Genomic DNA, 11,270 nt, shown 5'->3' with positions numbered 1-11,270 from the left:
GTTTTGTTGTCATCAAATTTCAGATAAGTAGTTATTTCTATTCGCTGGAAAGGAATAATCAAATTATGATTATCGGAGGATCTATTATATTAATGGATTTTTGGATTGACGTGTTTTCCACTTCAGTAATCAAATTTGTCAAGTGCCAAAACCCTATTATTTCAAAAAACTGTCAACCAGGAAGATTCATCAGAACGAAAATTAATTTTCATAATTTTTTTCTTTCAATTTTTGTTATGTTCCTCAAGATCTATGAAAGTTCATCAAAATAATTGAAAATGTGATGCATAGGTAAATAATTCAGAACATGAAAATTATTTGAATTGAAGGGGTTATATTTTTAGGAGTGATTAATTTTTGAGAAAGAAAGTTTTTGGCTTTCTATTACTCCATCTCGATACAAAAAAAGATGAGGGAATCTTCCAAAAAAAGGAAGGAAGTAATAAATTTGAAAATAAATAACTCTATACATGGATATGTAGATCATGCAAAGAAATAACTTTAACACACAAACTGAAAGTCCTGAAACATCTACTTTCATATAAACATTGAATTACACGAAAGAAAAAAATTATTTCGAAACAAATACTTCTATATGAACACTGAATTATACAAAAGATACTTCTCTCTACTTAGTTTGTATTTCAAACATTCGTTGTGAAATAAAATCAGTTATCATTCACATGAGTTCTACTTTAAATGAATGGTAACAAATTGCACTTACATGAAACACTGTCATCCTCACTGGTATACATCGATGTTTCGCCGTAAGACACTTGCCCTAAGGCTCTTCAGTACCAAATTGGATAACATTATAGAAAAGCCGTATGGCAAGTGTCTTACGGCGAAACATCGATGTATACCAGTGAGGATGACAGTGTTCCATGTAAGTGCAATTCGTTACCATTCATTTAAAGTAGAACTCATGTGAATGATATCTGATTTTATTTCACAACGTATGTTTGAAATACAAACTAAGTAAAGAAAAGTATCTTCTGTATAATTCAGTGTTTATATAAAAGTATTTGTTTCGAAAGAATTTTTTTTTTTTCGTGTAATTCAATATTTATTTGAAAGTAACTGTTTCAGGAGGACTTTTTTTCAGTTTGTGTCTGAAAGTTTCTTCTTTGCATGATCTACACATCCATGTATAATCATTTTCAAATTGATTACTTCCTTCCTTTCTTTGGAAGATTCCGTCATCTTTTATTGTATCGAGATTGAGTAGTAGAAAGGCAAAAACTTTCTTTCCCAAAAATGAAAATTATGATTCTTTATCAAAGGCGTTATTATAATAATATCTGATGGAATCGGTCGGTACTTGATGAAAATCTACAACGTATTCAAGAAACACTTCATTCTGAGATTTTGACTGAATAGTTTCAGTTTTATTCAGCATGTGGAACACGTATTTTTCTATAAGTGTTGAAGAAATGATGTTCTGAAAAATATAAATCCATTTAAAAAATTAAATTATCAAAAATATATTCGTAGGACAAATTTTTTTCATCTATAAGTAAATTCAACACATTATTTTTCTCTAATAGTGCCGCAATTACCAAAACAGAATTGAAAACAGTACACCAAGAATAACTTCATTTTCTGTCGATCGTTAATAGATAACAATTTTTTTCTTGGACTGGAGATCTAAATACACTAATGTCACTAATAACACTAATGTCAAAACATATAGCGTGGTATTGAGACGAATCAACTAAGTTTTTCTCCAAACATAGAATTAGGAAATCGTAGTAAAAATAGATAATAGCTACCTATTAGTGTTATTGTCAAAAAAACTTGGGCGCTTTGTGCCATATTTTTGCATATCAAGCCCCCGCCGCTTTTTTCACAATAAAACTAGTATTTATCGTTCGTTATTGTTTTAAGCTTATTTAGAAAATATATTTTAAAATTTTTATTTCGATGTTCTTCAAAAGCATTTTTATACTAATATTTCGATAAAGTTGATGAAGTGGGGCAGCAATTTTGGGGTTGAGTGGAAAAAAATATGGAGTTTCACTAGTTCGGACTTCCATTGTCTACTATATAAAATGATTTGAAATCCCTGAAACAAGTAAAAAAGAATAATTAAAAAAGAATAGTTGAAAATAACAATTATATTAAGCAACAATAACCCTGAAATGAAATGATAGTGAAATAACCTACAAATAAAAATATAATAATTGAATAAATAAAAATTAAAGGAATGAAAAAAGAAAATAATAAAAAATAAAAAAGTGTAGAGATTCCAAGTCACGTTAGTTCACAACGTTTCGATTGTTGGTATCTACAATCGTCTTCGGGTGATGACTGGACTGATTCCTCCGAGAGATGACTATTTTATAGGCCGTTGAAATACTTTCACTTTCTCTACTTTCCATTTTCCGCTTCACTGATTCCGTGAGAGATGACCGTTTTGGCGGGAGTTGGTCATTTTTCGTTTGATGTTTCGTATATCTACGCTGGCCTGGCTGAATACGTTGTTGGACAACATGTATGCGGCTTCCTTAAATTTTCTCCTGAACCAATGTTCCTCTCTGTGCAAGATCTCAGCTTGGGACCACTCGATGTTGTGTTGATGGGTCCAAACATGGTCTGCTATTCCTGATTTGCTGGTTTCTCCTCGCTGTGTGTGCTTCTTGTGCTCGGCAATGCGAACATTCAATGGCCTCTTAGTTTCACCAATATAGGGTTTTCCGCACTCACAGGGTATCCGGTAAATGCAATTCTTGGAATCGCAGCCCGCGTTTGGGGGCCTGGTTTTCGTGAGGGCTGCTACAGATAGTGTTACCGGATCTGAAACAGGTTCTAATGTTGTACTTGGAACCAATTCTTCTCATCCTCTCCGATAATCCTCTGATGTAGGGAAGTGCAAGCACTGGTTGTGACGGTTTCTCTTCCTTGCGAGGCTCCTGCTGTCTTTTAGCCAAAGTCTTTTCTACCATCGCTTTGGAGTATCCATTTCGCTGAAGATCATTTTTGATGATGTCTAGTTCCTTCTCGAGACCAGACCATGTTTGGACCCATCAACACAACATCGAGTGGTCCCAAGCTGAGATCTTGCACAGAGAGGAACATTGCTTCAGGAGAAAATTTAAGGAAGCCGCATACATGTTGTCCAACAACGTATTCAGCCAGGCCAGCGTAGATATACGAAACATATGGAAACCCATCATCAAACGAAAAATGACCAACTCCCGCCAAAACGGTCATCTCTCACGGAATCAGTGAAGCAGAAAATGGAAAGTAGAGAAAGTGAAAGTATTTCAACGGCCTATAAAATAGTCATCTCTCGGAGGAATCAGTCCAGTCATCACCCGAAGACGACTGTAGATACCAACAATCGAAACGTCGTGAACTAACGTGACTTGGAATCTCTACACTTTTTATTTTTTATTATTTTTTTTTTCATTCCTTTAATTTTTATTTATACAATTATTATATTTTTACTTGTAGGTTATTTCACTATCATTTCATTTCAGGTTTATTGTTGCTTAATATAATTGTTATTTTCAACTATTCTTTTTTAATTATTCTTTTTTACTTGTTTCAGGGATTTCAAATCATTTTATATAGTAGACAATGGAAGTCCGAACTAGTGAAATTCATCACGAAACATTGTCAATCACCTTCAAACAAAATATGGAGTGTACTATTTATATATATATATATATATATATATATATATATATATATATATATATATATATATATATATAAATATTTATGGCGATTATGATTATAATTATTATTATTATTTGAAGTATTTTTCTTTCCACTTTGTGAATTCGAAAAAAAATCAGTCATTATTCGAAAGTTTCACTAAGTAGCCTCATTCTTCTCCAATTAACTACTACTTTTTTCTGTATATTTGATGTTTGAGTTTGATGTCCCCGCCTTCTCCTTCGACGAGTAACTTTCCACAATTTACAAAAATCACGAATTTAAGCCACGTTCCCCGGACAAGTTCATTTGAAGGGGGAACAAACTGTCACAAAACCTCGTCTGCAGAAACGAAACAAACACAATTAAAGATTATGCAGATGAGTTATGGAAACAACGCCAAAAAATATACAACAATAATAGGGGATGGTCATGGATCCGCTGGAGCGTGGATTATGGGCTCAGATCTGGAGGAGATGGACGACACGTGACTGCTGCGGATACTGATACCGACAGGTCACGTGTCGCCGGATATTGCGCCCATTATTGACACTCAGTGACTATTCGAACTCGAGAGTAACGCACTCGTTCAAGTAGCGTTTACTTCTCGAACTGGTGATTTTTTTTGAATACTTTCAAGTGAAAAAGTATTAGTACAGTAGAAAGAGAAAGAGATTTTGTTCCATTGTCTATGACGGCGGTTCTCAAACTTTTTTTGCGACGGAACACTTTTGGAAAGCGGAATTCTTGATGGAACCCTACAATAAAACAATAGTTTTTAAAAGTGTATTCTTTATTGATGAGCATAATGAAAGTACATGTGAAGCTAATATAAAGCGTGTAAAGAAAGGAAAACGAAAAATGATATTGCTTGTAGTTTAACTTGAATTTTGTGAATCATAAACGTCTGAGTTCCAGAGGTAAAGAGTTGTATATAGTGAATATTCTGAATTAAAAAACAACGTTTGAAAAATTGAGTTTTAAACTTTGGTGGCGTTAGTGTACCTCTCACATTTGTATTACATTTACATTTGTATTATAAAAGAAAAAAAATCTTTCGAAACAAGTACTTCTATATGAACAATGAATTATACAGAAGATTCTTTTCTCAATTTGTATTTCAAACATTCGTTGTGGAATAACAATCAGATAGCATTCATTCACATGAGTTCTACTTTAAATGAATGGTAACAAATTTCACTTACATGGAATACTGTCATCCTCACTGGTATACATCGATGTTTCGCCTTAAGACACTTGCCCCAAGGCTCTTCAGTACCAAATTGGATAACATTTTAGAAAATACACACACTTCATTCATGAATTACGATTTTTAATGTCACGGAATAAGCTTGATCTACTTATGTCATCGATGACATCGTAATGACATTCATTCACCCATTTGACTTAATCCCAGCCAAGAGGAATTTCATTTGAATTGAAGAAGTTATATTTTTAGGAGTGATTAATTTTTGGGAAAGAAAGTTTTTGGCTTTCTACTACTCCTTCTCGATACAAAAAAAGATGAGGGAATCTTCCAAAGAAAGGAAGGAAGTAATCAATTTGAAAATAAGTAACTCTATACATGGATATGTAAATCATGCAAAGAGGTAACTTTCAGACACAAACTGAAAGAAAGTCCTCCTGAAACAGCTACTTTCATATACAAGGTGATTCCAAAGGACTTTGACAAACTTCAGGAGGTGATTCCTCACAATATTCTAATATGAATTGTCCAAATAAATAAATGTCCGGAAACGCTTCGTTTCCAAGATACAGGATGTTGAAGTTTTATTTTTATTTTCGTTTTTTCCAAATAACTTTTGAAATACTGAACTTAATTAAACGAAACTTGGTAATAGGAAGTTTTTGAGGTGTCGAATTCGAACCTGATGTTCTTATTGCTCTTACTCATAGGGGGCGCCACCTACACGTCTTTTTCTTTTTTTAAAGATTCATAACTTTTTGGGCTTATTTCCAGCACATTTTCCAGTAAAAAATCGATTCCTCTATCATATCTACGTAAATAAGCTACCCTTGTTATTAGTCGCTGTAAGCAACCGTTTTCTAAATATTTGGACTTGAAAACTTCAATGTTTTGCATTTTTCAGAAGAATGCTTTGGAAATGAATTTGACGTTTGAGAGTAGTTTTGGTAATTACATATTTTGTGACAGTTAGACGTTTTATTGAAGTTTCCGTAAGTAGAAGTAAAAAACACTTATTTTGAAAAAATGGATCATTTAAACAATAATGCTCATTTAGCCGATATGCATTTCGTTTATGTCCTTGCGGATGGCAATGCGCGCGAAGCAAGACGTATTTACCAGGAGCGATTTCCTAATCGAGTACTGCCTTCAGCTCCAACATTTGCTAGTCTCTACCGTCGTTTGGCAGAAACAGGTAGCTTTAAGAGGGCAGCTGATATTATTGGAAGACCAAGAGCAGTCCAAACCCCAGAATTGGAAGAAGCTGTTTTGAACTCTCTCGAGGAGAATCCAGAAACAAGCACAAGAGTAATTGCTGAAGCTGTCAATTCTACTCAGTCCACAGTTTGGAGAATTATCCACGATCAACAGTTTTATCCATACCATATTCAAAGGGTACAAGCTCTTTTGCCACGAGACTTTCCCCAACACATTACTATGTGTCAATGGTTTTTGAGAAAATTGGCTGGAAATCCTCAATATTTAAGATATGTACTCTTCACGAACGAGGCAAACTTCTACCGAAATGCTATCACAAACTTTCATAACAACCATGTTTGGGCTCTCGAAAATCCGCACGCAGTTAGTGAAAGGCATTATCAGTATCAATTTTCTGTAAATGTATAGGTCCTTTCTTTCTTCCGCTTCGACTGAATGGCGCAACTTACAGCCAGGGAATTCCTTAACACAGTCTATCCAAATCGATGGATCGGTAGGGGTGTAGAAGAACCTAACCAGGCGTGGGCACGAAGGTCCCAAGATCTAAACCCGATAGATTTTTATTTTTGGGGACATTTGAAGTCACTAGTTTGTAAGACTCCAGTAGTGAATGAGGAAGATCTAAGAAACCGAATAGTAGACGCCTGTGAAACAATAAGAAACACACCAATAATTTTTGAGCGGGTACGAGATTCAATGACGAGACGACTGACTGCCTGTATCTTCGCTGAAGGTGGACACTTCCAACAATTTATTTGAATACAATTTAGTTTCGTTTATTTTAGTTAATTCTACATATTCAAAATTTCCTGAAATAAAATGTTGACATTTCTTGCAAATTTTATTTAAACAAATACTGATTATGCACCCTTGATACAAAAATAACTATTTTGCTTAAGGATGTCATAAAGGAACGTACCCAACAGTAATGACCTCTTCAAACGAGTAGAAAACGGTTGCTTACAGCGACTAGTAACAAGGGTAGTTTATTTACGTAGATATGATAGAGGAATCGATTTTTTTACTGAAAAATCTACTAGAAGTACGCCCAAAAAAGTTATGAATCTTTAAAAAAGAAAAAGACATGTAGGTGGCGCCCCCTATGAGTAAGAGCAATAAGAACATCAGGTTCGAAATCGACACCTCAAAAACCTCCTATTACCAAGTTTCGTTTAATCAAGTTCAGTATTTCAAAAGTTATTTGAAAAAAACGAAAATATAAATAAAACTTGAACATCCTGTATCTTGGAAACGAAGCGTTTCCGGACATTTATTTATTTGGACAATTCGTATTAGAATATTGTGAGGAATCACCTCCTGAAGTTTGTCAAAGTACTTTTGAATCACCCTGTATAAATATTGAATTACACGAAACGAATACTTCTATATGAACAAAAATTAATCACTGCTAAAAATATAACCCCTTCAATTCAAATATTCTCTTCTCCATATTCAACCACCCAGTAGTTATTAGTTTATTTGAAATTATTTCGCGTCTACGAACACCATATTTAAGTCCTAGGCAAGAGTTTTAAACTTTTTGTACTTTTGTAAACGACTTTTGATACATTTTAAGGCCGTAAACGCAGTTGATATTGTTAAAAATAGACAATATTAATGATTCACACAGAAGTAGTTTGATATCAGGGATAGATAAGATTTTTGAACAAAGTTATTTATGTGTTTTTCGAATCTTAGATTACAGTTTATCTCCACAACAAGGTTTATTCTGTGTTCTACAAGAGCTACTTGGTCATTATCAATAGTAATTTTGATATTTCCAGAAAACGGCAAATTGTGTTTTGGACCAAATAACATTGTGTTAGATTCACTAGAATTTATCTGAAGACAACAGTTTGATGCTTTTTGTATAAAGTTGTGAAGAAATTCAATGAAATTACAGGCCGTCACTACAATACCTGGATTAAATCTGTGTATCGTCAACATAGCAGTGAGCAGTGCAATGTTCAATGGAATTCGGAACTGTTGAGGTATATAAAGAAAACAGAAGTGGTCCTAATATAGAGCCTTGTGGGACACCGTTGGTCGAAACAACACTGTCTGGTGTTGAATAATGAATGTGCTCTGGTTTCCAACTTGTTGCTTTGCTGTGAAAGCTGCGTCGAAGAACAGGTAACGAATCTCGTCGGCGGTCGATGTTGGAGCTTGACGTTGCAAATGACCTCATTGAGGAGCCTCATTCATCTCTGATAATCGAGGATTGAGTTCTCTGTCGATCCTATAGATGGCGTCTCCGTAAGGAAACATGTCGTTGACGTTTCTTGCTATTACAATTTTTTCGTCTATTCCATCAATCCAAATACTTCTAAATCATTTTCCATTATATGAATAAATTACAACCTGCGGTTTTGTACTGTAATATTCCTGTAAATATTAGTCGGATATATAAGGCAGATCCGGCATTCTCCACCGTAAAACAAAACAAAGTTATTCTGCATTGTTTCAATATCGTCTAATTAATTAAATTTCATACGGAACATTAATTAGAAATTCGGGCCTGCGGCTATGAGGTGAAACATGGAAAACTCGAAAGCCAGAGATCGGATTATTGTTTAGGAGAGGGTCCCGGATACAGGTCCGGAAAATATCCCTTCAGGAAATTCCACAAAGGTCTCAAAAATATGATCTGAATCGGTAGAAGGAAATCAAAGAATCAGTGTGACCACGTCTTTGCAAATTATTTGAATGCCAATGTGATTTTTTAAGTGGGAATCCATATTTTTCATCACGGAATTGATAAGAAAAAAAATTAACAATGTGTTCACTTTTTTCTCCTGGCCATTCGATGGAGACCTCAGATTTGACCTTGGTCATGTCGTGGACAATTTAAAAAAAACAATTTTTTTTCGAAAAGAAACAGCGGAAAAAATTACGTTCCTCTATGACCTTGACTTACTCAGAATCATCACCAATTACTCTCAGCTCAAAAAACTTTCTGAATTGAATGTCTGTCAGACATAATTCAATGTCCAGCGTGGTATGAGCCGGGAAAGTAGTTGTTTTCCTGTAGGTATTTACCGAAACCTACTGTGTAGATACGTTTCTCATACGTATGTATCTCTTCTCGATACAGTCGTCAGACTCATTTTGCTTGCTGTTAGAGTATTGGTACATGAGATGTATCTTTCCCGCTTTTGGGAGGAAGGTTTAGACGAAGGTTTCATACACGCAGTGGAGCCTCGTTGAAGTTAACACACTGTTGTTGGTGTCGAATCTTTCTTTTACTAATGAGAGGTGAACCCTTGAAACGGTCTGTACTCGATTCAATTTTTTACAAAAAGGCCACTGTTAAACAGCCAAGAATGAAAAATCGTACATGCAATGTACCGTTTCTTTTGCTTGCAACTTTCTTTACCATTTCCAATCTTTGGCCTTCAATAATTGAATAGAACTGGCCGATAATTGATGAAAATCCATATTAAAAAACTAATCAATCCAGTTTATTGTATAATTTTCACTATAAAAGGGTTTTACAAAAACCGGGACACGTGTTTCTCTTTGGAATAGCTTCCTCAAGCATAAACTCAAGCAAGTTTAGGCTTGAGGAAACTGTATTGATTAGTTTTTTTTCTTTGGCCTTCAAATGACCTTTAGAATCATGTCATGTCATGTCGTATCATGTCATAATTTTCCCCGTTTGTGGTGGAATTGTGGATTTCGTAAAGTTTTGATTAACAGCATTAGCTACCGATCAGAAAGATCTAGACCCGTTCGAATTAGCAAGTTTTATCTCTAAATCTCTGAATGTGAAGTCAGTTCTTTTCTTTCATTTATTCTAAGTTTGCAGCTGTTGCGAGCATCAACAAACCTAAAGCAAATTCAAATACAAGATAGAGTGGATGTAAACATTGACATGCCCTACGCGCCTGATATTGAAAATCCCAAGAATTGGCCAGGGTCGTATTCAGAACCAACATCTTGTTGATCGCAAATGCTATATCATACTTAGGAAAACTTTTTTATAATAACGAGTGAAATGCACAAGTTTTGCAGTGTAACGGGAAAAATGTAGATAATATGTGTAATATAAAAAGATTCTCATTGGATTTTTCACAGCGCACTTAAGCATTATATGAGAAGAGACGTAATTATTTCTTTATTGATAATTTTTATTTTATGTAATATCGAAAGGAATATTAATCAAAATTATTCAACTGGATGAATTTGTCTCTTCATCAGTAATGTCATCCTCACCAATCGAATTATCAGTGGCTCGATTTGTGCCTCTATTATGTTATCAAGCTTACACATCTTTGCTCGACTTCCGATATCATGTTCTGCTGAGATACAAAATTCTTCACATCCGCCCATATTAACTCGATGGGATTGAGCTCGCAGTGGTATGGAGGCAGGCGAAGGACAATTTTGTTTTGGCCTGCTGCCATCTCATCGACTATATATTTTTGGTATTCAAGCTTGCGCTCCTTGACAATTTTTAGTAGCTGTACTCTTAGCATTGAGTCTTCAAAGCTAATATTCTTTGATCGCAGCCAATTTTGGATTTCAACCTTCTTTGAAGACGTTGTCGGAATCTTCTCTAACCGTCGCGAATGATAAGGTGCATTGTTCATTACAATAACAGCATTATCCTCCAGATGGGGAAGAACTTTGGAAAATCACTGCTCGAAAGATTCACCGTTCATTTCTTCGTGATAATCTCCAGTTTTCTCCGACTCGAAACACTACAGACCTTCAGCAACAAACCCATTCTCATTGCCGATGTGACAAACAATAAGCCGTTTCCCTTTACCTGAAATTATGAAGAGGGTTACTTTTTTTATATTGAGATTGAGGCAGGTCTTAATATAAATATAAGTTTACCTGATGGATTTGTTAATCCGGTGGATAGTCCATCTAGAAAGGCCCTCCTAGATGAGGTCACAGTTTCATCGACCCATGCTTTAGGGGTAGTGTGACTAGCATCAACCCAGGTTTCATCCATATAATGAGTTGTTCTCTGTTGTTTCCTATAATATTTAATTTTGGTCAAATACTCTCCCCTCCATAACACAATATCCTCTCTATCCAATAATAAACTATTGCGCCCTCGTTTTTTCCATACAAAATTCAAATGTTTCAGAACTTTATGGAATGTTGACCGCTTAAAACTTGGCAATAAAACATCTTCATTTATTTCTGTGAGTACTTTGTCTATCGTGGG

Source organism: Leptinotarsa decemlineata, unplaced genomic scaffold (genome assembly GCF_025532065.1).
Source record: "Leptinotarsa decemlineata unplaced genomic scaffold, Ldec_3_MD MMD2_tig00026314_RagTag_RagTag, whole genome shotgun sequence".
NCBI lineage: Eukaryota > Metazoa > Arthropoda > Insecta > Coleoptera > Chrysomelidae > Leptinotarsa > Leptinotarsa decemlineata.
This window is presented reverse-complemented; position numbering follows the sequence as displayed.